General features: G+C 41.0%; 1 protein-coding gene across 3 annotated transcripts in view; it reads left to right on the top strand.

The window, feature by feature from the left end:
• The first annotated feature begins 496 nt into the window (after positions 1 to 496).
• CDC42EP3 (CDC42 effector protein 3) overlaps positions 497 to 27918 on the top strand; it is a 39588-nt gene continuing 12166 nt past the window's right edge. Inside the window, exon 1 of one of the 3 annotated variants that reach the window (XM_069108585.1) lies at positions 497 to 712. The gene's annotated coding sequence lies outside the window, so the exon portion shown is untranslated. Of the gene's footprint in view, positions 832 to 1740; positions 2173 to 27918 lie in introns of those variants that run through there. The other 2 variants (XM_069108584.1, XM_069108583.1) reach the window with 2 other exon arrangements.

Here is a 27918-nt window from a genome sequence, read left to right as displayed (position 1 = left end):
ATGCTTCTTCTTGTCCCTTTAGTTTGCAACTCTCATACTTTTGTTTAAAGGGCCCTGGTCAATAGGCTTCAGAAGTACCTAGAAAGTAAGACATTTTTAATGATAGGAAACTAACCACGCTGCTGCTGTCCAGATTCCCCTGTGGATGTCTTCCCATACAATCTTGTGCGACAGATCCAATCTGAATGTTGAGGGCAGGGACTATCTATCTTTTGCCTCTTTTTGTAACCCTGTTGCTCAGCACAGTGTCTGACACAACGCGTAGTGCATTTGTGCATCCTGAGCAACAGGGTTACAAAAAGAGGCCCCCAGTGCAGCCCCCAGAAAGCCTTGGCCTGCTGAGCTGGAATCACTACTCATCACGGTCGAATTTGGCAGGCACAGATAATGACTGAAAACCTTTCCCTTTCTTCTCTATTCCTTGTCAGATAAGAAAAGGAGAGAATCAGCTAAGGGGATTGCTGTTCATGCACCGACATGGGTTGTTTCCTCTAGAGGCGGGGATGGGAATGGGGAGAACAAGCAGCCGTTCCCAAGTGATAGGAGGGCACAGGTGCTCCTGCCGCAATCGCTCCTCACACCCATAAAAACACCCACTTCAGACCAGCTGCAAAGCTTCTCCTTCCGGAGTAATCATTCTTCACCAGCAAGCCCTCTCCCCCACCTCCCCAGCCTGGGGTGCAGGCTGGAGGGAGATTCTTCACGCCAGAAGGTACGTACTGGGAGCGAAGGCATCGATCCCAGGAAAGCAAACGCTTCCCTCTTGAAACCCACAAACCAAGCAGGACAGAACATACTTTTGCTACTGCCTGGACTCCACCAGCCCTAACGGTGAGGAATCCACCTCTCCAGGTTTTCGTGGCCTCTCGGAGCAGAAGGCTCCAGAAACTGACAGAACTGGGCTTCTACGCGGGAACTAAACCGGGAAAGGGATGGGGGAGTGTACAGAAGGGAGGAAGGGAAGACCGGTAGGCGCGAAGCCAAGGTGGGGCGATGGTTTGGGTCTCGCTGGCATTGCTTACGCCGTGTCTTTGCTGTCCAGCGCGCAGTTTTCCTTGCTAGATTCACCCACCTCGCTGAGAACCCACATGAAACTAACCGGCATATTTGGCTTGTTGCAAGACAAGCAACCCGGGACCCTCTAAGAGAAGGCTTTTGTATACTAATGATAATCTAGTATTTCTTTAGAGATGTAATGTATGCAAAGCCATACAAACAAACACACACACATGCCAACAGGGCACTATATTTGAGGGTAGTCAGAAATGCATGCATTATCTTTGGGGATAATCAGATCAACTCCCTGGGGATCCCTTTTCAAACAAAGGTATCTCTAAGACCGGTCTTTGTGATTAGAGAGGAAACTCGTGGGGGTTGGTAGCTGGGAAGGGAGAATTGTAGCTTTCCCTCTCTGCTAGGTGCATACGTTCTAAAGGGATTCTCCGGCTAGGGAATACAACTGCACCGCTAGGGACTAACAATGGAACCCTATTGTTCTCCCGGAATGCTCCCTTTACAGTATAAATGAAGCCCCTCCAGCTCGGGGACAAAACCCTTTTGCTTTCCACCCTTCTCCTCACCTAGGGTTCAGGGTGGGGGCGACCACTTGACCCTGACAGCAGCCGGACGCAGCCCAGGTGAAGTGGGTTTGGCTCTGAGGCTGCTTTCCCTAGCGCTCCTCCCATCTTCTTCTTGGTCCCTCCCCTTCTCCTCGCTGCCTCCACCCATTTCAGGTTCTGTCCCCTGTGCTGGAGGCGAACCTCCCTCAGTCTCCCTCCCACCTTTTCCCTCTTGGCCTCGGCAAAAACGACTAGAGAGGGTTGTGCAGTCTCTTGTCTGCGCGGCTTCTGGGAGTGGGCGAGCCCAGCCAGTTTTGGAGGACCACGCGATAAACTCGGTGCCAACTGCCACCATCCTGTGCCTTCACCTTCCGCTCGGTGCCTGGCCCCGCGAGGGTGAAAGGAAGCGAGACTGCGGCACCGGTTCTCTATAGCAACTGCGGCTGCAGGCGAGGCAGTGAGCTCCGCCGCCAAGCCGGGGAGCGAGCCTGGGGGCTGGGGGCTGCAGGCAGCCAGTCCCAAGGGGCCGCGGCAGCTGGGCGGGGCAGCCAGATTCAGAAGCCGAGACCGGGAGCTCAGCCGGTGGCTGTGGATCACCAGGGACAGACAGCTCGTAAGTTGCTTCCAAGCTCACCACCCCTTTTCCTTAATGTCCACAGGGATCAGAAGCTGCGGTGTCAGGTTCCGGCTGCCGCTTGGCTTGCCTGGGGGGTGGGGGTGGGTGGGAGTGGGATTCTCTTTGCCAGAGAGGGTTGTAAAGCTCAGATCTAAGGAGGAGAGCTGAAAAAATAACGTTACCAAAGGGAGCAGAGTCTCCAGTGATCCTAGAAGGACACAAGGGGGCATAAAGCAGCTTGGCGGGGTAGAAGGTTTGAAGGCTTTAAGCCAGAGAGCTATATGATTTGTGCCCACCAGTTTTCAGGGTGCGGCTGGCTGGGTACAATGCACTCTCGCTGGGCTGGGGACAGAACCATTCTTGGATGCCCATTGTGTTTTCAGGTTTGGTAACAGCACCACACATGGCTGTGGGGATCTCTCTGGTCCAAGAGCACTGCGTAGAAAACTGCAGACTCCCACTGTGCCCTGTGATCTAAGGTTGGCATTGCCCCCTATTGTATCCTCCCTGAGAAAGAAGGAATTCAGCCTGGTACTCTAACCTGCTGGCCAGAGGGCTGAATTGTGCTTTTTAAAATTGGTTTCTGAACAGCAAGCAATTTGAAAGACTCCCCCTCCCCCCAAAAACTTGTAAGTGGCTTGTCTTAAAGGACCATCACTCGGAGAGGCGAGTTGATCTAATTAGAGCCATTTATTGAGGAGGGATTATTATACCGGCTCTCTTCTCCTCCATCCACTCCCCCTTCCTGCTTTCAGAGGCATGTGTTTCATCATAAAAATAGAAAGGAGCATATTTTTTTGGCAGGACGTCCTTCTTACTGCTCCGTACGGAAGGGGTCAGTTTAAAAATAAATACATACTTGAATGTTACATTACCTAACCAGACTGAGACTGTGACTTTAGGCTACAGAGTAAAGGAAGATCAAAGCCAAGAATACAGCTGTGTTGAAAAGCGCAAAACCCCCATACTCCAGGGCTCTGCTGACAGCCAAGCCGTTCCATTTGACTTTAAGACAAAGCAAAACAAGAAACAAGTAAGCGAATGGATTAAAATGCTGCTCTAGCAGCAATAGGATCATGAAACCACTAAGTCCTGATATGTTGAGGTGAACAGGATGCTTTGTGTGCACCCAAGGGAGGAGGATACTAGGAGGAAGGAACTAGGCGAATATTAGCTAAGCTAGCACTCAAAGATCTGAGGTCTCGAAAGTCAGTGAAGAATTTTCTTTTGGGTGCTATCTATGAAGCAATCAGTGACAGATCTCCTCCCTTTTAATAAGAGGAAGTCCTAACACCACAGGAAGAAGACAAAGACTGAAGGTCCTGTGGTAAAGAATCGATGACAGATTTCTTGGTGTTTCAAAGGTCCAGACTATGATTTGAAAGTGATTGTGTGTGTGTGTGTGTGTGTGTGTGTGTGTGTGTGTGTGTGTGAAAGTGCTTTCTTTTAGCAGCCAAACAAAAGGTACTCCTCTTCCTCCTTCAGTTTTGGAGTGGCTGATCGATTAGTCAATTGCTTTCAGGTGTTCCGGGATTCCAAAACAACAACAACAACAACAAAAAACAACAAAAGCAACCCAACTTAGTACCTCCCCTCAGGGAGTTTATGTTCTATGTTGAAAAACACATACACTTGTTAGTAAATGCAAGAGTGTGTATAATATAGTCATAGCACCTACTAGCTGGGGTGGTGGTGGGGGTGATGCTGGCAGAGACTATATACTTGAGAAACTTAAGCAAAAATAATTTATTCAATTCCTGTATTTCAGGTACAATGCTAGGCATTGGGCAGGTCTTTCATGGGAGGTGGCACTTAAGGTGATCTTTGAAGAGAGCTAGGGATTTCAAGCAGCAGAATTGAGGAGGGCTCTACTGAATTCTGATTCCACTGGTAATTGTGATAGATTATCATTCCTGGTTTAAAAAAAAAAAGGCTGTTCAGGCTTTAATTCAAATTGTAGGTAATAAACTTTCTGAACACATTAAAAACCTAAAGCTAAGATAGAGAGGCTATGTGATTTTTGGAGCTAGCACATTTCAAAAATGATAGAGAACTTTGTATTCATATACTCATAGTAATTTCTTCATTATGTATCTTGCCAAGTGTAGGTTTCCCAACAGGTCCCAACACCTGCTCAGTCTACCACGAAATTCCAGGTTAACATTTATCCTAGGTGCAGAGATTAGAGCTTTCACAAGAAAAATGTCAGAATGGATGTGTTTCTATTATCCTTGGGGTATAATCAATTTATTAATTTAAGCAGTAAGATGTTGGTCTAGGCACATATATTCTACACACAACAGTCAGGAGATAAGATTAATTCTGTTACCCCCTCCCTCCCAAATCCCTGATTATTGAAATAGTATTTTATATTCTAGTTAAATTCAGATAGTCAGCTAGAATGCTGTTTAGGGATTTTTCAAGGTCTTTTTATAATAAATTTACATGTGATACAGGATGAATAAACATTGTCTTTTCAAATCCCGAAGAAGGGCCTCACATAAGTTGAATCGCCTTATTTGCAATGCAGTCTTTTCTTTAATGTGGTATTTGGTTTTACATCCAGCATATTCCTAAAAGCAACTCTTCTTGCTGACAAGCCCATGGTGTTAGCCAGTCTTGCCGATAGAGTTTTTTTAACTTTTCCTCCAGAAGTTTTTTTACCAGACCACAGAACTTTCACGAGCTCATCTGACGCTTGTCAGCCATAGCAGTGACGCAGCAGATGGCAATGTGAAGCAGGAGCATGAGAAGTCCAGGACCACTGTTCTGGATTGTATCTTCCATTGTAACTTAAATTATTGCTTGAGTCTGGTTTCATTTAGGCCTAGCCCAATTTCTTTCTGGCCATCACTCAGTGGGCCTGTTCCTGTTTTTTCAAGGAAGGAACAAGAACTTAAAACTATATTTAACCATATTACTTTAAAAAAAAATACAACCTCTGTTAGAATCAGCCACTAAATCTTCTTGCCAAGTATTGAATTCTTGGAATTCTCCAAAAATATCCTAGCATAAGAATCTAGTCTAGTATTAATAGTGGGGGGATATTTTGAGAGGTAGTTTAAATGGAATTACAACATTGTTCTGACAGAAGTATTGTAAGTGCACCAGTTTTTATAGGGAGCAAAGTGAAACAGTAGAAAAGGTCAGAGGTCTGGGTTCAAATCCCAGCTTTTCTTGGCCTTAGTTTCTTAATCTATAGAACAAAGGAAGTTGAATATCTTGCAATTCCTTCTATCTCTATCTCTAACTTTATTCTCTTTTGGTTTTCAGAGATAGCTTCTAAGAATAATTAACAAGTGTTTATTAAGTGCTTAGTAAGTGGATAGAGTTCTGGACCTAGAGTCTGGAAGATCTGAGTTCAGATCCAGGCTCTGATGTTTACTGTGTGGCCCTGAGCAAGTCACTTAACCTTTGTTTGACTTAATCCACTGGAGAAGGAAATGACAAACCACTTGGTTATCTTTGCCTAGAAAACCCCATGGACAGCATTGGTGTGCTATTCTACGAGGTCATGAAGAGTTGGTCATGACTGAACAATAACAATAAGCCAAACTCTCACCTAAGCTCTGGGGTTAGAAAGGCAGAAACTGGTTTCTGCCCTCAAGGAGCTTACTTAGAGCAAAACTACTGTTCAGTCCTTTTTGTGTTATCTGACCTTAGTGACCCCATTTGGGGCTTTCTTGACAAAGAGACTGGAGTGGTTTACCATTTCCTTCTCCAGCTCATTTTACAGATGAGGAAACTGAGGCAAACAGTGTTAAGTGACTTGTCCAGGGTCACACAGCTAATAAATGTCTGAGACCAGATTTGAACTTAGGAATATAAGTCTTCCTGATTCCAAACCTTGTGTTCTATTTGATTGTACCACCTACAATAGTACCCTTATGGTATATGCAGTCAAACTAGAGGGAAGTAAGGGAGACCTGTTAATGCTGAGGTAGACTCCCTTCATGCCCACACAATAATCTGTGGTGAAGAAAGGGACTGGAGTTATGGACCACTGCACAAAAGCTCTAGTTATGCCCTCCATTCACATTATTAATGCTTCTGGCTATGAAGTTATTGCTCTCCTCCATTACCTCGTGCTAAATGACAGTAATAGTTACCAGCCTTTGGCAGGGTGGAATGGATTGGTTAGTTAGTAACTATAAAATACTATGTGTCTTTTTTTTTTGTGGATGTGGGAAGCTTACAGTATGATGAAACGGATCAAGATTGTAGAGAAAATGAAGAACAGTAAAAATGATGGATTTGGAAAGGGTACCATGCTGTGACTAAGAACAAGGACATTTAGGGGAATTCTATTGGAAATAGCATCTTAAATCTTCACAGGGACAGGGCTGACTCCTTTTCAAGACCAAGAAAGCATGGGGAAGTAGTTTTCTTGGAATAAAACAAACAAGTCTGTAAAAAGAGCTAGAAATAGCTTTTCTGCAGATGTTTCTGTCAGATGTTTGACTCCCAAGATAAGATGCAATATAAGGAAGTATGGAGAGCAACTCGATGACCTACCATCCTTTAGATATTACAATAGATAAATGCCACAAAACTGGCTAGATAAGAGGCTGGTGTGAAAGATAGAGAAAGAAGTCCTTTGAAACTCTGCCAACTAGACTAGATAACCCTAGTGGCCTGTTCTGGCCACTGTTATCTTGGATGCCTTGGGTTTGTGAATAGCAATGGGACTCTTATGAAGGCAGGCCATGGTTATATAGAGGAACAATATAAAAGCAGCCACACTGCCTTTGGAAAGGAATGGAAAAGTCAATGGAGCTGTCCAGCCCTATTTGGATCCTTTAGTTCTTTCTATTCTAATGAGAGAGAGATAGAGACAGAGAGTCTAACTAGTCCAATAGTATCCTAAGACATCTTCTTTCCTTTTAACAATGCTTTGCTGTCTGCCTTCAATGAACTCCAACAACAACAAAGATTTCATTATATACCAAGTACCATATATTTGGTACTTCTGGGTGAATTTGGGTAAGGCTTATGAGTGTTTTCCCTATTCCATTTTAGAAACATAGATTACAGAGATTAAATGGAAAAGTTGACTCTCAGAATAACTAGCAAGAGATGGAAACTGACAAAGCAAATGGTTTTCTTTAGAGAGAATAAATGGTGTCCACTAATACTTAGTATTTGCTCTTGTTGGGTGTAGAAGTTCTAAAGGAAGCCACAGATATCAGGTTTAGGTGAAGAAGAAAGGCATTTTTTGTCCTTTTATGTATATGTTTAAATTTTCCTTGGGATTAGTTGTCATCTGGTTTTGGAATCTTCATCAAATTGTACCAAAAAAAGTACCTGGGAGCAATGATGTGGTACATTAATGGGAATCTACAAATATTTTACCAACTAATTACTACAAGATGTACAATAGGAAGCCACAAGATGGATTCTGGTCAACAGTCAGAAATTTTTTTTTTTTGGCAGGGAGAAGGTAGGGCAATTGGGGTTAAGTGACTTGCCCAAGGTCACATGGCTGGTAAGTGTTAAATGTCTGAGATCAGATTTGAACTCAGGTCCTCCTGACTCCAGGGCCAGTGCTCTATTCACTGTGCCACCTAACCACCCCCAGAAATCTTCCTATTTGACAAAGCTGGAAAGTGGCTCAAAGATGATTGCTCCGGCTCCCCCCCCCGAATCCTGGGACCTGGGGTCTAGTCTTGGGCCAAGGTACTTAATTTCCTGGAAGCTCAGTTTCCTCACCTGGAAAATAAGCAGTTGCTTTAGATTTCTAAGATCCATATAACTCTAAAGTCCTCTGATTCCCAATCTCAGGGAAACAGGCCCATTGAGACATTTCATATAGTAAGGTTAAATAAAGTCAGAGTAGTATGTAGACACCTGTGTGGACAAATAAACACGTGTGTAGCTTTTGTAAAAGCTAAATAAAGCAAATACAGACAAGAACAGTGTAAAGTGGCTATCTGGACAGCTTATAGTACTATTAAAATGAACTTTACAGCTTATTTGAATCATAAAAAATATAATAAATACTTGAATGCTTTAACTGATCTATTACTTAGCAATGTGGATGTTCCCTCCATGGGTGTGTTATCAGAACTCATTTATGCCTTTCTTTTTCATCTTGTGCAATTCTTATTCATTGTCTTTTGGAAATGCTCCTTAGGGGGTCTGGCTGATGTGCTGTGGGCTTTCTTGAGGCCTTTATTACATTCCTTAGGTATGAGGGTAACCCTTGGTATGTCAGTCTGTTAATTCTCCCTTTTGCTACATGCCCAGCTCCTTTTCTAATCATCCATTTCCTCATATTTTTATGTCAATTATTGTGCATTTTTAGAAACATGTGTCATTTATATGTGCACATTGTGCGTCTCTCCATTACTCCTTGAGTCATCCACAATTCTGATTATTCAGATAATTCCAGGTTTTGCAATCATCTAACATCATTTGCATTTTTTTTAAAGGATGTGCTTTTGTACTGGAAAACAGTTTTGTTGTGGTGGTGGTGGTGGTGGTGGTTGTGGTTCAGCTGAGTCTGATTCTCCATGAGCCCATTTGGGGTTTTCTTGGCAAAGATACTCAAGTGGCCATTTCCTTCAACTCATTTTTATAGATGAGGAACTGAGGCATACAGGGCTAAGTGACTTGTCCAGGGTGTTTACACAGTAAGTGTATGAGGCCAGTTTTGAACTTAGGAGAATGGGTCTTCCTGACTTCAGGGCAGGTACTGTATCCATTTCAGCATCCAGCTGCTCCCCTAAACAGTTTAGCATCTTTAAAAATGCTGCAGAGTTTTCCCATGTAAAACTTAGCCTACTCTTTTTTTTTTTTGGAGGAGAGAAGGCAGGGCAGTTGGGGTTAAATGACTTGCCCAAGGTCACATGGCTAGTAAGTGTTAAGTGTCTGAGGCTGGATTTGAACTCAGCTCTCCTGACTCTAGGACTGGAGCTCTATTCACTACACCACTTAGCCAACACCCCCCACCCCCAACACACACACACACTCTTAGCCTACTCTTAACCTCCTGAATTCTCATCCCAACTCATTTTCCGTGTACAGTACCTGTCCCAGATATTTATAGATAAACTATATTAACGGCCATGCTATGGTAGTGAACCTGGAAAAGAGGAATTTTTATTAGTTCATTAATTTTTTCCCATAATGATGGTACAGTCACTCTCTTGAGTAATCATGGCTCTCCTTGAGAACACCTAATAGTCAGGAGCCTTGATGCACCTCTGCAATATCATTTATAAATAGCATCTGCAGGGTGGGCTGCACCATTCACAGGGAATCCTTCTATCACCTGGACTGTTCGTCATGACAGTGGCGACACCTTGGGCAGGCAGGCTTGAATCTTCTTTCATTTCTCCCTTGGCATTAATCAGATTAACACTGAACAGAGTTTTTCCTGTGGTTACATTTAACAATGAATATTTTAAGAATTCACCATGTATCTGAGAGATTCTTTGTTGGAGGGGAAGCCTTTAAGACTTTGATTCTTTTATTTGCCTTTATATTGACTTCTAAGTCAAATTTTTTTTGAAAAAAAATGTAATTAATAAAAACAAGGAACATCTGTATTCTCTATACTATTCAGTGGTTGTGTGAGCAAAAAAGATATGGTCTGCTGCCCAAAAACATTTGTAACTCTTCTAATCTTTTCCTCAAAGATACTTACAGTATGTGTGTAGAACATTCTTATTACTCTAAAAGGAAGGGAAAGCTAGGTGGCATAGTGGATAGATTGGATGTTGGAATCAGGAAGACCTGAGATCAAATACTGACTCAGACATTTACTAGCTGTGTGACTCTGGGCAAATCACTTAACCTCATATATAAAATGAGGGTGGGTTGGACTCAATGGTCTCCGAGGTCCCTTACAGCTCTAATCTATAATCCTATGAAAATCTTTGTGAGAAAGTAGGGTTATGGATGAAGAGTTATTGATGTCCTCTGAATCAAAATTTTTGTGCTGTAATATCTTTTTTTCCTGTTCTTTTTCTGTCTTCCCTTTTCTGATAAATCTTGCAAAACATCTCCCCAGAACTACCAAAATTTTGCTGCCTCCAAGCTGGATATTCTCTGGGTCTGGAATATATCAGCTGTTCTTCTGAATTTCTTCTCCTACACATCCAGAACTAAGGTGTTAGGGTCTAACTGTGGGTAGATCCATTGTCTCTGATAAAAACATAATATAAAAATGTTGATGGATGGATTTTCTTTTCACTTTGCAATTTTCCTGACAGTTTGTTTCATTTTTGAATGCTCTTGGGATGATGTGGCTTATGGAGCCCCCATCAAGCTTTATGCAGACTTGTTAATTCCAGGACTTTCATTGTCTTTTAAGGCAGTGTTGCTCATAAGCTCCCCCCATTTTGCTCCACAGTGTTTTTGATGATACTGTTATTGAGTCATTTTAGTTATGTCCAGTGGGGTGGTTTACCATTTCCTTCTCCAGCTCATTTTACAGATGAGGAAACTAAGGCAAATGGCATTAAGTGACTTTCCCAAAGTGATCACACAGCTAGTAAGTGTCTGAGGCCAGATTTGAACTCAGAAAGACGGGTCTTCCTGACTCCAGACCCTGGCACTCTACGCACTGCACCACCTAGCTGCTTCTATGGTACTTCTCATAACTACCATCTGCTATTATACATTATTGATATGGTAATATAGTATACATTTATACATAGGATACATATATAATATTCATGTAATAATAGTATGCATAGCATCATAATATGTGTGATATATCATATATGTATAATATATAGTATATTAACATGAAGTACAATGTATATTCTAATAGATGCATAATATTATACATCTATTTCCACTTGGCAAGATTAACATTTGTAGACTATACTGGTTTGTTTTCTCTTTTTTTTTTTGAGGGGGGAATGCAGGGCAATTGGGGTTAAGTGACTTGTCTGCCCAATGTCACACAGCTAGTAAGCGTTAAGTGTCTGAGGCCAGATTTGAACTCAGGTCCTCCTGATTTCAGGGCCAGTCCTCTATTCACTGCACCACCTAGCTGCCCCAGTTTCTTTTGTCTTTTGGTATCCTTGCTATGATTACATTTCATCAGTCAGGCTTCCAGGAAATGATGATAAAGTTAATATATACTTTTTAACATCAACAGCTCACTTGAACAGGTCTGTTTGCATATTTGGTTCACATATTTATCCCTTATAATTTGATGATAATTTTGACCTTTATTCCAACTAGTTGATAGTCTGACTCCCTTCCCCCATCTTACCCCATAGATTTTGCTAGGACTCACTTCAGCAGTCAGTCATTGCTCAGTGAACACTGGGCCTTCTGAGTCTTTTCCAAAAGCCCTGATGACAGGTGAAGGTTCTGCATAGTTCACCACTCTTTGACCTCTGATGTCTCATGCCTGAGTCATCATTTTCCAGTATGCTTTCCACCATCCTCCCCTGCTCTCACCTTCATGTTAAAGTCACTGTCATTAACAGATATATTGACCTGCTTTGAAGGATGTTGGCAGGTTAGTTGTAGAATTTCTGTCTCTTCAGATAAGCTACAATTATGTTTATGGTTGTCTTTTTGCTCCTACTTATTGGGGGCAGAGCAAGACAAGGTAATTAAGAACCTTCATAAAAATGTTTCTTATTGACTTCGGGAACAGAATGAAATCAATTCCTGTCTCGGTAAGAGAACTGGTGTTCTATCCTCCCATTTAACTTCAACTGCCTTCTATCTTTGGATTTTTATTATGAGAATATCAATATTGACAGGTCTCACTTACCATATAATGTGCCAACCAATATGCCAACACTGGACATCTCACATTTAGATTATCCACAGTTAAGTTAGGGTAGCTAGGTGCTACAGTTGATAGACCTCCCACCTGGAGTCAGGAGGACCTGAGTTCAAATCCAGTCCCAGACACTTAATGGCTGTGTGACCCATTATCAAGTCACTTTACCCTATTTGCCTCAGTTTTCTCATCTGTAAAATGAACTTGAGAAAGAAATGACAAACCACTCCAGTATTTTTACCAAGAAAACCCTAAACAGGGTCATGAAGAATTGGACACAACTGAACAACAGTTAATATTTATAGATGATCCTATAAATGTGATTATTTTTACCCTTTCTCCCCTTTTCCTCACTCTACTATTCATTATGAAAGGGGGTTGGCAAAGGCCTGGAAACAACTTGTCATATTTCTTTGTTTCATGGGAGGTTGCCATCTCTAAATAATACCATTGGTTTTAGTGGTGATGGTCCTCATACTTAGCTGGTATATAATCCTAGTACACTAGAATCTGTCTTGAAATACCTGGAGCATGATGGAACTTGATAGAGACAGAGCTCCCCTGTCAAGTCCACTGGCACTGCCTTCAAGGAACCATATTCACTCCTACGTTGCAGTAAGAAAGTAGAGCAGGACTTTGTGGAGAAATGTAATAGCTAATAACATTTATGAAATTTTTCCACCAAATAGAACTATTATTTTAAAATCTTTTTTTTTCCATTTTTGGTTTTGCCAAAGGCCAATCTAAATTTCAAAGTAAAATTCATAGGAGGTAAGTTTCCGTGTAGAATCAAGGGAGTATATAATAGAACCACAAATTGGAGAGTCAACAGATGCTAGCCCTTGTCTCATTTCTCCCACTCTGTAAATGTGGACAGGTCACATTGACCTCTCTTGGCCTCAGTTTCTTAGTCTATAAAATGATGAGTTTGGACTATATGCTTTCTAAGGCCATTGGCAGAAGTAATATTCTAATATTTGATTATTTTATGTCAAGGGCCACAAACCAACCAGACCAGACACATTGTTATCTGTTCTTTCCCTTGAAAATAGTCTTCTGTGAAGTTGTTATCTGGTGAGACTTGTCCCTGTCATTTATCTGGTTTCATGTAAGTATCGTTCATCATTCATCTTAAATGCAGAGAAAGCAAAAACCTTTGCTGCCCTGGCGAGGCTATGGGCCACTCAGTTCCACTGAGACCACCAAGAGGTTGCTTTCCCGCATGATAATGTCTCAAGGAGGGGATACTCCTTCCAGCCAGCCATCAGAACCCAAATCCTGGTGAACAGGATTTGGACTGGCTGGAGTACTGTGCTGAGGAGAATTAGCCTTGCTGGGTTTCTTGGTTACAGATGGTACTCCATACCTGACTCATCTATTTCAGATATGTGTGGCATTTTGGTCACAAGGTTGGCTGGATTCTCATTTGTCTGAGGATCTGTACAAACCTAACCCTAACTTTCCTCTCCCCACCCCTTATTGGAAAAAAAAAAAAACACCACCTCAAAGTGAGTGGCAGCATAGAATAAATAATAACAGCTAACATTTACATAGCACTTATGAGGTCCCAGGCTCTGTGCCAAGCACCTTATTTGATCCTCACAACAACCCTGTGTAGATGCTATTATCATCCTCATTTTTCAGATGAGGAAACTGAGGCAAACAGGTTTAAGTGACTTATGGTCATGTTATATCATAAGAACATGTTAGTGTTCTTTATCCACATGAAGAGAAGGAATTTTTTATTTATACAGCACTTACTGTGTGCAGAGCATGGCACTAAGCCCTTGTTAGGAATATTATCTCATTTAATCCCTCACAACAACCCTGAATTTCAATGATAATAAGACTCATAGCCTAAGGTTAGTAACCAAAAAAAAAAGTGTTAGAAAAGGTGTCTTAGAAACAAAAATCTTTATAGCAGTATTTTCTGTGGTAGCAAAGACATGGACACAAAGTAGATGCTTATCAACTAAGGAAGGACTAAACAGAGTGTGGTAGATGAGAGTAATGGAATGTTAACTGTTCTGTGAGAAATGAATAGAAAAGCATGGAAAGATTTATATGAACTGATGCAAAGTGAGGCAGAACCAGGACAACGACAGCATAAATGGAAATAACAACCATCGTAAAACAGTGCAAACTGAATGTCACAAAACTATAAAGACCCAAGCTTGGTACCTGAAAAACTTTGAGAAGACATCCCTCTGTTTTCCTTCCCTCGTCCTGCCCAGAGGTAAGAGTGGCCATGGATGTGGAACACTGCAAATAAGTCTGTGATCAAGGTCACAAAGCTACTGGAAGATCTGAGCTCAAATTGACCTTAGATACTCACTAGCTAGATGACCCTGGGCAAGTCACAACCTCCTGTCTTTCTGTTTCTGCAACTCTAAAATGGGGATAATGATAGCGTTTATTTCACAGGGTTGTTGTGAATCTCAAATGAGACTGGATTTGAAATCAATTCTTCCTAACTCCAGGTCCAGAGCTCTATCCAAAGTAAGATACTTGCCAATGGAGAAAATTGGAAAATGGAAATAATGGAGAATCACCTAGTTACTGAAAACACTACTTCTGTGACTTTGAGCCTCAGTTTCCTCAACTATAAAATAAGGGGGCAGGAATAGATGGCCTTATAAGGTTTCCTCCAGATCTAAATGAAATAAATGATCTTATGAAATTGTGATGAGGGAAGTAGGTGACATCATCTCTGTAACTATTTTAGAAAGGACTCCAAGGTTAAGTGCATCCCAAAGTAGGTGGGAAGAAATAGGACTGGGGTTTAAGATACTGCTTTGTGGTCTTATTTGCCTTTACTTTGTATTGTAACTTCATTTTTATGGAGGAGGAAAAGGGAAATCACTTGACTGGCTAGTTAACTGGCAAAAACTGTCCTGGACTTGAGTCTAGTCTCCAGGTCTTCCCCTACCACCTTAAAAAGCATTAATCTATTCATGTCATTTGAACTAATACTTGTTAATTTCCCACTTAGTTCCAAGCATTAATATTTCTGAAAGACAAATAGAAACAGACTTTACCCTCAGGGAGCTTACTTAACTCTAAGTATAAATAATCTTGGGGAATAATCAATCAACTTTGATCTAAGACTCTAGAATCTTGAAGTTGGAAGGAACCTTATCAGTCACCCAATCCAACATTCTCCTCTGCAGAAATTCCATTAGCAACGTTTCTGACTCTTGAAAACTTTCTCCATTGGCAAGTACCTTGGAAGATGATTCCACCTTGTATGGGGTTGGTTGTAAGGAAGTTATTCCGTGGAAAGAAGGAAGGGAATAACATTTATGAATGAAGTGCCTATTTTGTGCCACACACTGTGCTAAGGGCTTTACAGATCACTCATTTGAGATTCACAACCACCCTGTGAAATAAACCCTATCATTATCCCCATTTTAGAGTTGCAGAAACAGAAAGACAGGAGGTTGTGACTTGCCCAGGGTCACCTAGCTAGTGAGTATCCAAGGTCAATTTGAGCTCAGATCTTCCAGATTTCAAGTCAAGTGCTCCTTCTACTGTACTACCTAGCTGCCTCTGTTCAAACTTCCCATGGTAATACTAAATCTGCCCTGTCCAGAAACCCTAGAGGAACTGGATCCTCCTTGGACATGAAATCCCTTTGTATATTTGAATCATGGAATCAGAAAGTCTGAAGGGACTTCTGAGGCATCTAGTCTAATTTGTACTTCAATAATACTTGAGAACAGAGACTATTTTTGCCTTTCTTTCTCTAACTCTTAGCCCACTGTGTGGTACATGGGAAGTATTTAATGAATACTCATTGACTGTCAGAATAAGAATCATTTCTATAGCATCTGGTCACCCAGTCTTTGCTCAAAGACCTGAAATGAAGTGGAGAAAAAAAAAAAACTCATTCTAATCCAAAGCAGCACATTCTTTCAGGTAACTCTAATTGTTAGGAAGTTTTTCTTTTCATTAAACTTAATTGATCTCTCAACAATTCATACTCATTTCTCCTAGTTTTGTCCCCTGGAAAAAGGAGTGGAATTCTTCTTCCACCTAACAGCCTTAAAGATGGTTTTCCTATCTGACCCCCAGTAGACTTTTCCCCATGCTGACCATCTCAGATTTAATAATAACAAATTATGCTGTGCTGCCTTTTTTCTTTCTTCAGCTAGATTTCATCACAAATCTAGTACATGTGAAAGAAAATACTTATTTGGCTTTCCCTCCCTTCTCTATCCCAGCTCTATAATGGAGTAGTCATTTACCCCCAAGGTTCTTGTCATTTCTTCCCCCACATCTCATTCCTCCTTGTGAATTCCAATCAGGTCCAGAATAGCAGTTCCAAACAGCATACAATAGCAGACAAACGTTGTTTGTTTCACCTTTCTAAGGATGAAATGATTGTAAAGACCAGCCACATTGTTTAGTGACTCTGATTTTGGCAGAGGAAGCTGCAGCAGATGCCCCTATCACCATAGTCTCATACTTCCATGCCAGGTTTGTGATCTGTTTCTAGAACTCTGATTCCAATTCCTCCTTCTGTCTTGGTCATCTGTAGTATGTCCCCATGACCAAATTGCGCCTGTTTAATCTCTACACTGAGACATTGTGACTGTGTGAGCCTGGGCAAGTCACTGACCCTCTCAGGGCTCCAGGCAACTCTCTTTAGACTCCCATCCAGAGGAACAGTTTTCTCTCTATCCTTCCATTGTTTGCTTTAAAGCTCTCCTCTTGTAAGAGTCTGGTCAGTTTTTTTTCTCCCTAACCTTTTTGTGTGCAATCCATCCCTGGCTAGGAATCTTGGGTTACAATATTTTTAAGTCTGGGTCCTGAAACACAAACCCCGCTCTCAGACACCTTCTTGGTCATCTGTTCACTTTCCAAATCCTTTTCTCCTTTGAATCCCCCACATTCAAATTGCAATGTGTTTAAAAACACTTAAGCCCATAAGGTCTTGAGGTTTTTTGTCTAGGTAGGATTTTCATAATACTTAGCAATGTTTTCTAGGATTCTTACACTGGCATTCCCCCCCACCCCCACCCCCATCCCTCAAAATTTCCAGAAGTGAATAATCATCAGGTTTAATAAGTTTAGAGGAAATGTTGTCCTGGCTAGGGTAAGTATTACAGGAAGACAGACTTCCGTTGTTTAGTTCCGGTTGACAAATAGCTGCCTCAGTGGCCTTAGGAAGTTCCCCATCACCATTATTCACCCTTCTTCTGATGATTCCTTGCTGATCTCCCTACTGATGACACCTGTGCATTCCCATCATCATTTATCAGAGCCCTGGAAGCTGTTTCCTGTTCAGGTGTTCCAGCTTCTCCTGCTACAGGAGCCTCATCTCTATTGTTTAGCTCCAAATGAAGCCTATGATGCCTCCCCCGGTGGCCCTTCCTCCTCCTCATTAGGCTTCTTGGAGCATTGTTGGACTTGAAACTTGGAAAATCCAAGTTTAAATACTGCCTTAGGCATTTACTAACTGACCCTGGCAAATCACGTGACCTCCCCAGCCTTAGTTTCTTCATTTGTAAATTGAGGATAATAGTAGACTACTTCACAGGGTTGTTGTGAGGATCATAGGAGAAAATACATAAAGCTCTTTACAAAGTCAGAGATTATAAATGCTAGCTATCATCATCATCATCATCATTATCATCATCATTTTCTGTATCACACTCCTCTATACTCTAAACTCCTTATATAGGTTAGGATTCCCTTTTTCATATCCTTTTAATTCTCTTTAGTTTCCTTGAAGTCTTTCTTTCAAAGAGCACTTCATTCTTTCTGATCACCCAGATAATAAAAAGACATTCTTCCTGACTGTCCACTTTATAGTCTAGGATTATGCTTTTGAGTATCGTGTGAGTTATAATAATTTAACATATATAGTGCTTGAAAAATTGCAAAACACTTTCCTATGTGTATATATGTGTGCATTTTATGTGCATATATATATATATGTAGCATACATATATATATATGTGTGTGTGTGTGTGTGTGTGTGTGTGTGTGTGTGTGTGTGTATCGATACCTGTTTTGTAGATGAAGAAACTAGGTTCTGAATTTGCCCTTGGTCTTATGGCTAGAATAAGACTTCTTTATCTGGGGTCTGTGAACAGAGATGGAGTGGGGGTGGGGGAAGATTTTCACTAACCTTGTAGACTCCTTGAACAACCCAATGAAGACTCTGGACCTCTTCTTAGAATAACATTTTTAGATACAGAAAATAAAATATTTAGGATTGCAAAGGAAGCCAATTATACTGAAAAATGTTCATCAAAATATTTTTTTAAAAAATGGACCTCAAGTACCCCTGCTCTAACTGAAATTTTAGGATTTCCTTTAATTATGAATTTTAAACAAATGATTCTTCTGCAAAGGGGTCTATAAGCTTTACCAGACTACTCAAGGGGTCTATGATACGAAACCAAAAAGGAAAGAACCAATGAGCTTGAGAGCACAGAGGTAAATCTGAATATTGGTCTTCTGACTCTAATTCAATGTAACCTCCCCCTCTCCTCCCTTTGCTTCATCTGTGTGTGCATATAAATGTGTATATGTCCTATGCATTATTTGATATTGACAAAGACACCCATGTTTCTCATCTTTTATGAATGCATGTTTATTTTAGGGGATGTGTATGTGTGTGTGTATGTAGCTATGTGGAGGGCTTAGTTTCTCCTGTGTTCTCAGATTTATAAAATGACCCAGAAATGCCTGTATCCAAACTAGGCCTTTGATCGATAGGGACTGTATGAAGCTGTGAAGTATTTATCAGGTGTTGTCCAGGGGCCACAAAGAGAACTGGCAACGAGTACTACTGGATAGTCCCAAAGGTTTGGGGCTTGTCCAGGAGGACAGTGACAAAATGACAGAAAGAGTCAGAGGTCCCAGAGGACTGAGAAAAAGGCACAACCAAAGACTGGGAAAAAAGCAATAATCAGCTAAGCTTTTCCTGGAGCAGAAAGTGGGCCCAGAGAATAACAACTGAAGACCCAGCACTGCCTGGAACAGCCAGTGTGTGGGTGTTCTCTTTTTTGTGTTTGTATAAAAACTGGGACTCTAAGGGGCAGATGGATTTCTAGAGGTAGAGGAAGTCTTCAGAGCCTTACTATGGGGGTTTCTAGGAAATGTAGAAATTTTAGGAGTTTTTTTTTTCTTGAGTTGTTTTCAGTCCTTTCTGATTCTTTGTGACTCCATTGGGGGTTTTCTTGGCAAAGATACTGGAATGGTTTGCCATTTTCCTATCTAGCTTATTTTACAGATGAGGAAACTGAGGCAAACAGAGCTAAGTGACTTGTCCAGGGTCACATAGTTAGCAAGTTTATGAGGCCATATTTCAGCTTGGAAAGATGAGTCTTCCTGACTCCAGACCCAGCACTCTATCCACTATACCACCTGGCTGCTCCTAGAAAATAACTATTTTCTTCCTACCTTGGGAGGGACTGAGACTATGGAGAGGCTCCAGTCAGGTACAGTTGCAAGAGTGTGATTAGTGGAATGATGTTCTGCCATGCCAGGAGTATGGGGATTAATAGTTGAAACAGTGACAGGGGAAACTGGTTATGGTACCATTGGTAGCAGAAGCTTAGCCTTACTTTTATAATTTCTATTTAAGTAGTTGGAATATAATTTTTCCAGCTAGGTAAACCCAATTGATCTCATTGGTTGATCTGTGTGTTGCCTTATTTTTAATCAGGAGGATGCAGTTTGGAGGAACACTGTGTAGATATTGGTGTATAGAGATACCACAAAGGACCATGATTTGAGCCCCAATCTCCAAAAGTTCTAGGCTTTCTCCTTATTTAAAATCTAAACAAATTGAGAAAGACTCTCACAGCTTTTATTCATTTATTTGGGATATACCTCCCCAAAGGCATAACTAAGCTGAATGTAGGATTTTCCTCTCTGCTCTCAGGCTAAATTGAGTCACAGTATTATTTCGATATCTGGAATAGGGCTGAGTATCAGGTCATGGGGCCCCAGTCATCTTCTCTCTTCCCTCAAGCATAGGTAGAGTCATTGGTGACTAGGTATTAGAAACTATTTGGTAGGAGAAAAAAAAGTATGACTGAACCTGACTAGCCTTTCCATGTTCCAAAGGGTGGGAGCCACAGGAGGAAAAGGAAGGAGTACTTCCTTTCTTACCTCAAGCACATACACAGAGAGGCCAAATTTCCTTTGAATTCTGGGTAGAGCCAAAAGCAGACACTCCTCTACTTAAGATAACCCGTGATGCTGTAGGGGGCCCTGGCATAAGGTTCCATTTTGGGACTTGAGTTATGACAGTAAGAATATTTCCAATGTATTTCTGAAGATTTTGACGCTACTGACTACTCTGTCCTTCTTTGGTTTCAATAACACCCCTGTTTTGGTTCTCCTCCTTCCCAGCATTACTCTTTAGTCTTTTTTTTTGCCTGCATCATAATCCATATGCAGACCCTAAAACTCTGTTTTGGACACTTTTCTTGCATCTTTTCTCCCATGCCTATAAGCACTACCTCCTCCAGTATTACCCATCCTTTAAAATTCAACTCCATACTTCTTCCATGAAGCCAGTCCTGATAGCCCTGGTCAGCAAAGGACTTCATCTGTTCTAACTTCATGTAGCACTTTGTACTTATAATGTCTTTTCTACATGTGCATATCCTATTACTAGACTCCTCTTCAAGCACTCAACAATCCAGTGACTCTGGCTTTGCTGCTCCTCAAACAAGACACTCCATTTCCCAACTCTAGGCCTTTTCACTGGATGTCTCCAGTGCCTGGAATTCTCTCCCTCATTGTCTTCACTTCCTGGCTTCCTTCAGGTCTCAGCTAAAATCCCACTTTTAAATGAAACTATTCCCCATCCTCCTTAACCCTATCCCTTCCCTCTGAGATTATCTCTAATTTATCTTATTTGTAGAAATATTTACAGTTTGCATGTTGTCTCCTCCATTAAATATGAAGTGTTCTAAGGGCAGGGATTAGGGTTTTGTTTTTTTTTGCCTTTCTTTGTATGCTGAACTTAACACTGTAGCTGACACATTGCTAATGATCAACAAATGTTTGTTGACTAGTCTTGACTAAAAGCATTATGAAGGCAGAAGCTGTTTCTTAGACTTTGTATCTTTCCTCAAGCAAGCATGAGTAGTAGAAAAATCACATAATCCCCCTTAATTCCAGTGTCTTCCTTCTGTTAATTATTTCCAGTTTATCCTGAACTTATTTTGTCATACAAATACTTGTTTATCTGTCGTCTTCCCCGTTATATTTGGAACTCCTTGAGGGCAGAGACTATCTTTAGTGCTTTTTAATATTATAGGTTCATTTAATTGAGTTGCTTGAGATGGGGGAGGAGAGGAGTACAGAATATTTGTGGTTTGAAATACTATTAATCCTTACTCAAAATCAGTTTCCCAGAAGGTCTTATGGTCTAGTCTAATGAGAAATTATAATTGGGTAGCTAGGTGGCCCAGTGGATAGAGCACAGGGCCTGGAGTCAGGAAGATTCATCTTTCCAGGTTGAAATATGTGGCCTCATACACTTACTAACTGTGTGACCCTGGGGAAGTCACTTAACCCTGTTTGCCTTAGTTTCCTCATGTGTAAAGTGAGCTGACAAGGAAATGGCAAACCACTTCAGTATCTTTGCCAAGAAAACCACAGATGGGATCACTGAGAGTCAAACACAACTGAACAACAGCAACGATGAGAAATTCCCAAAGAGGAATGGGCAGAATAAATGACCTGTCGTTGTTACATTGCCATTGTTTGGAGATATTCACAGTTTCTATTACAGCAGAGGTCTTTAACCTGGGGGCCCTGAACATATTTTTAAAAAACATTTTGTTAACCATATTTCGGTAGAATTGGTTTTCTATATAATCCCATGTCTTTTATTGTATGTATTTTAAAAATTCTAAGAAGGGCTCCATGAACTTCCCCAGACTGTCAAAGGGGTGTCTCTCTCTCTCTCTCTCTCTCACTCTCTCTCTCTCTCTCTCTCTCTCTCTCTCACACACACACACACACACACACACACACACACACACACACACACACATATACATAGTTTAAACCTGTAATCTACTGTTTGATAATCCAGACCAAAGCCATTGATTATGAAAATCATCTAGGTCAGTGGCATCAGACTAAAATAGAAACAGCTGAATACTGACTTAGAAAACCACAAATTAACATGTTTTATTGTATTTTAATTTATTTTATTAAACATTTCCCAATTACGTTTTTAATCTGGTTCCAGTTTATCCTTACTTTGACACCTCTGTCCTAGATCACTTTATTTAATAGATGAAAAAACTGGTTGAGAGGTTAAATGGCTTTTCCCAAGGTCACACAAATTGTTGTTATAGTTATTGTTTTTGATAACCTAGGAAACTTACTGTCTGAATCTAACTCCAACTGCAAATCAAGCATCCTTGCATTGGGCATCATGCTGATGATTCCCTTTAGACAGGTGACCTGTATCATACAGATAGGGCATCAGTATACACAGAGAAAGGATAACTTTCTTTTAATGGCATTTTTCTATTCTATCCTATCCTCCCCCCCAGGCTAGAGAGTAGAATAACCAAAAGTATGAAAGGCATTTCACCAGAATGCTGTTTATTGGATATTTGGCAATAGCTACATTTATTTATTCATCTTGACTTGTCCTTGAATTCCCATGTTGGATTTTTCTTTTAGTCTTAATATTTTTAAAATTTAAGGAGACATCTTGTTGATCCCCTTAACACATACACACAACACCCCCACATCTGCACCCCAATAAACTCCAGGTGGCTCCTCATCACCTCCAGAACCAAATAGAAAATCCTGTTTGGCATCCCTACCCTCCTTTCCTCTCCTTTCTTCTTACACCTTAAGTCTTCTTACACCTTACTCCCTGCCACCTGCCTGCCACTGACCTCCTAGCTGTTCCATGAACATGACACTCCATTTTTCCATTCTTGGCATTATATTTGACTGTCTACCATGCCTGGGATATTCTCCCTCCTCATCTCTGTATCCTGTTTTCACTGGTTTCTTTCAAGTTCCAACTAAAATCCAACCTTCAACAGGAAGCCTTTTCTAATCCCCCTTAATTCTAGTGCCTTCCTTCCGTTAATTATTTCCAATTTATCCTGAACTTATTTTGTCCATACAAATATTTGTTTGCCTGTTGTCTCCCCCATTAAATTTGGAACTCCTTGAGGGCAGAGACTATCTTTAGCCTTTCATTCTGTCCCCACAGTGCCTGGCACATAGTAAGCACTGTGAAACACTGCATATCATAATCAAGCTTTTTGGTGTGTTGGTTAGTTTCTTGACCCTTCCCCCTTCCCCTTTATTCTTTGTTAAAAGTGGTGGCTCTCTGAGAAGAGGAGAGGGATGGAATGCTATGGGAAATGTAGGTGATGTTGAAACAAAAGATATCCATGTTTTACGAACTGGGTCAGATAAAGGTCTGTGAGGATGAGGTCCAAAGGAAGGACCTTAGATTCACAGTGAAGGCAGAATAAGAAAGTGATTAAAGCACCGAGACTTTTGGGACACTGTCTATATGGACATAAAGCAATGTCCATAAGGGGAGGTCAGCATGGATCTGGAGAGTTTTAAGAGCCGCAGGAAGGTAAGTGCTGATTGTGATGCAAGTACAAAAACTGTACTTACTCTCTACAACAAGCATTCCTCCCACCTGCCCCCTCCTCCTCATGTGTGTTTTAAATTAACATTTCAACCTATTTTGTAAGATGGAAGAAATACTTTTTCTTCTCTCTCCACAGAGAATAATGTTTTTAACTTGAAAGAACAAACATGCCTTTCTTAAAATAAGTGGAATCTTTGAATACCAGCATCTTTCCCCCAGCCTCCCCCCCCAACCTTCGTAAGTTGCCAATATAGTCAACTTTCAATTACTCAGTGACTGATTTATCCAACCTGGCAGTAATCCATATTCTTTGCTTCTCCTCCTTCCTTCTGTTGGCCCTTTCAATGCTCCTTCTCCCCTTTTACCAGAGGGAAGACAGAGAAGAGGAAAGAGAATGGACCAACATTTGGACCATTTGCTACCTGCTGTGTTGCTGTTGAAATCCCTACTGTTGTTCATGATTATAGGCTCTGTTCAGGCACAGATTGGAAGGAGCTTGGTCCAGTTCACTGTGCTATGTCTCATCACCCTTTGGTTATGATCATGTGCTGATTCTTTCCCCTCCCCATTCAGAAGTTGGCTCAGTGTTTCTCTTGGTGTGCCATCATGCCCTCAGTGCCTTTGCTTTCCACCATAGAGCTTTGCTGTGGAGCCTTTGCATTTTAGCTGGGGGACTTGCCCTAGAGCAAAGCCAGCCACTTCGTTTTGACCTTGACCCAAGTAGAAAAAAAGACTTAGCTCTGACTTGAATCTCTTTGTTGACAAGGTCTTTCCACCTAGCGTCCAGGACCTTTGGTAGGCATCTGTTTTCAAAGGAATCCAATTTCCAGGATGAATATTATCTAGGGTGTCATCTAGAGGAGGGAAGAAAGAAAAGAGCAAACATGTTCCCAAGCACTCGAGAGAGGCATTAGAGATTGTGAGTTCAGATTTCAGGGTCAAGAGGAGGGTTTGAGAGAGCAGAGGAGACATAAGAAGATTTTAAAGATTGGGGGAAGATAGCTGAGGCAAAGGAATGATAGTAATGTGAAGGAGCTGAGGGGAAGGATAAGAACAGAAAGGAACAAAGGAAGAGAGTTCTTAGTGCCTCAAGTGATGCCAACAATAGGGAAAAAAAAAACTATCCCAAACCCAAATATATGTACTCTGCAGGCAGGGTCTAATACATTTTCATAGTTCAATAAATGGAAACTGATCCTAGAACCATAGCTTGAGAGCTAGAAGAATTCTCAGGCCATCTGTTCTAAGTTTCTTATTTTACTGAAGCCCAAGAAAATTTGACTCACCCAAGGTAGCACAGGTAATGAGCCCAGGTCCACTGCCTTCAGAGCCAGTGGTCTTTACATTGTATCATGCTAATGCTGTTGAATAATCTATTTTTATAATATGACAGCACAACAAATGCTATCTTTGGAATATTACAAGAGGGAGCAAGAAAGAAAGAATGTAAATTAGGGTAGGAGTAGTGGGACTAAAAAGGGGAGGGGTGGTTGGCCTAGGCAGCCCATGGTTGAGTGGATATAGCATTAGACTTGGAGTGTGGAAAACCTGAGTTTGAATCCTACCTCGGACACTAGCTCTGTGACCCTGGGCAAGTGGCTTAATCTAACTCAGCCTCAGTTTTCTCATCTGTAAAATGGGGATAGTAAATGGCACCTATCAAATGAGATATTTCTGAAACATTTAGCACAGTTCCTGGCACATAATAGGGGCTTATCCCCTTTTTCTATCCCCCATCTCACCAGATTATCATGAGATAACAAGTAAAGCATAAATACTATAATACTATAATAAATACTATTATTGTTGTTGAGAATGAATACATTTATTTTTTTAAAATTTTATTTTATATTTAATTTATGGAATAAAACAAGCATTTACATAACACAGTATAATAAAAAATGATTGTATATGCTCTAAAATTGTTATATCAAATTAGAAAAAATAACATTCATTTGGAAGAACAAAAAGTCAAGAATATCAAAGGAATGAAGAAATTCCAATTCTGACTCTTTGTGACCCCATTTGGGGTCTTCTCTTCTCTCTTCTCTTCTCTTCTCTTCTCTTCTCTTCTCTTCTCTTCTCTTCTCTTCTCTTTTCAGCAATTGGGGTTAAGTAACTTGCCCGAGGTTACAAGGCCAGTTTTTTTGTGTGTGGGTGTTAGGTGTCTGAGGCCGAACCGATCGCAGGTTCTCCTGACTCCAGGGCCGGTGCTACTCACTACGCCACTTAGCTGCCCCCATTTGGGGTTTTCTTAGCAATGATACTAGAAGAGTTCACCATTTCCTTCTCCAGCTTATTTTATAGATGAGGAAACTGAGACAAATAAGGTTAAGTGACTTGCCCAGGGTCACACAGTGTCTGAGATCAGATTTGAATTTAGGGAGTCTTCCTGATTCCAAGCCTGGCACTCTATCCACTGTACATAACTACCTGTAATCTTCCATAGAGTGCCCACAAAATTTTTTTCCTCTGATTCTTTTTGTGCCTTGGGAATAACAACTTATCTCTGACTAGAGGGAGGATTTTTTCTTAGGTATCACTTCCAATCTCCTAAACACCCTTCCAGTGCTGTAAATTCTGTGATACCGAATTGCATCCCTAGGGAGTCAAAAACCTTCCTGGCTCCCCATTGTTCATTGGATTAAATCTGGCTTCCTTAGTTTGTCATTCCAGGTTCTCTACAACCTACAGTTCCCACTGTGCTATTCAGAAGGTTCTAGTCAGAGTCGTTTGACAAACTAGAACAGAAGAGCTAATTCAGTACTGTTCCCCTGCCCTCATTCTGGGATTCCATCTGTCCCATTTTTGCTGATTTTAATCCTACTTATTAATTTATGGAATTATTAATGATAATTCCTATTTTAGGAATTATCCTAACGATATTAACAGCCTTTACCTGGCATTTCTATCTTAATAATTGATCTTTCACCAACAGTTCCAGGGAAGTGTCCTCTGAACTTCTGTCCTTACTCCTCTTCTACACATCCCGCCACAATCTTATCATGGCTACAATTCCCATTTCTATGTATACCTCCGAAGTCTGTGTCTCTAAACGTTTTCTCTCTCCCAAACTTTAGATCTCCATTTCCTTCATACAACACCTACATTTCAAGCATAAAACATCCAAATCCAAGTTTAGTATCTTTTCCTCTAAACATTTTAATGATAATATGTTTTGCAGGTATAATAAGTATTTTATTATAATGGATAGAGGAGGAGGTAGAAGGAGAGAGAGAATTTGGACTGAAAATAAAAATTTTAAAAAAGAACACATTCTAATCATAAGAACTAATTAATTTATTACCCTATTCGTCCTTCCACCCAGTCCATAGACCTCTCAAACATTGCCCCAGATTAGAGGCACTTTGTGGTTCAAAATCCATTCAGAACCATTGCTCATGAGTCCCCATCTATGTTTATACTTTACTAAGTCAAAGATTTGTTAGTCATACACACACACACTCAGTCTGAGTGACCAGGTATGCAGAGGCATATGTGTAGGGAATACATGTATTTGGTTAGGGCATAGTTAGGATGGGGCTGGGACAATTCACAACTCTGACACCGTCCTCTGGTGTTTTTTATGCTTCAATTTCTTCTGCTGGGTATTTATTGCCTCTCTTTTCTCTTCTACATGTCCTGTTATATCTCTGCCAGTTTCCATGAGCTGTTCTCCATCAGCTACTGATCTTTAGCATAAAGGGCCTCTGTGGGCCATTAGCTGCTTCTATCATTTGAAGGGATCCAGTGGTTAGTAAACCTCACCCTTTCAAGGGAGGGCTAAAATTCTTTTGCTCTACACAACATAAGGTCAATATGGCTACACAGCCCCAGAGGGCCAGCATGAGATAGCAGATAGGGTCTGGTTAAGGTTTTCTTTTCTTTTATCTGTTCTTCTGGCGCATTCGTGCAGAATTTCTGGGCCCAGCCCACCACGTGAGTTGGAGTTAGAAAACTCCTTCATTCATATCCAATCTGATTGTCAGTTTTCTTTTAAGGGATAGCATGCAACAAAACCACAAAGACTATTTGGGACCAGTGAGGTATCCCTCCTGCCCCCTTAATGCTCCTTCTTACCATACAAATGAATCTGAGGCCAGGAACAACAGCAGGTATTTTTCTAGGTGAAATTATATGTGCTGTTGACCTTGACTTTAGAGCTTTTAAAGAAAAATTCCTGCCCTTATACCTATCACCCAGAGACAGAATTGTTCTCTGTTTAGCATTCCTGCCAACCACCATCTTGGATGATCTCTCCATGTTAAGTATGATAAAAATGACACATATACATACATGGCTATACACATATATACATATACACATGTCTATGTGTGTGGATAGATAGAGATGAGTGGTAAGGGGAAGACCA

This window comes from Petaurus breviceps, unplaced genomic scaffold, assembly GCF_028583685.1.
Source record: "Petaurus breviceps papuanus isolate PSGF00001 unplaced genomic scaffold, PetGlider_PUasm1.0 90407, whole genome shotgun sequence".
In the NCBI taxonomy this organism is placed as follows: Eukaryota; Metazoa; Chordata; class Mammalia; order Diprotodontia; family Petauridae; genus Petaurus; species Petaurus breviceps.
This window is presented reverse-complemented; position numbering and strand designations above follow the sequence as displayed.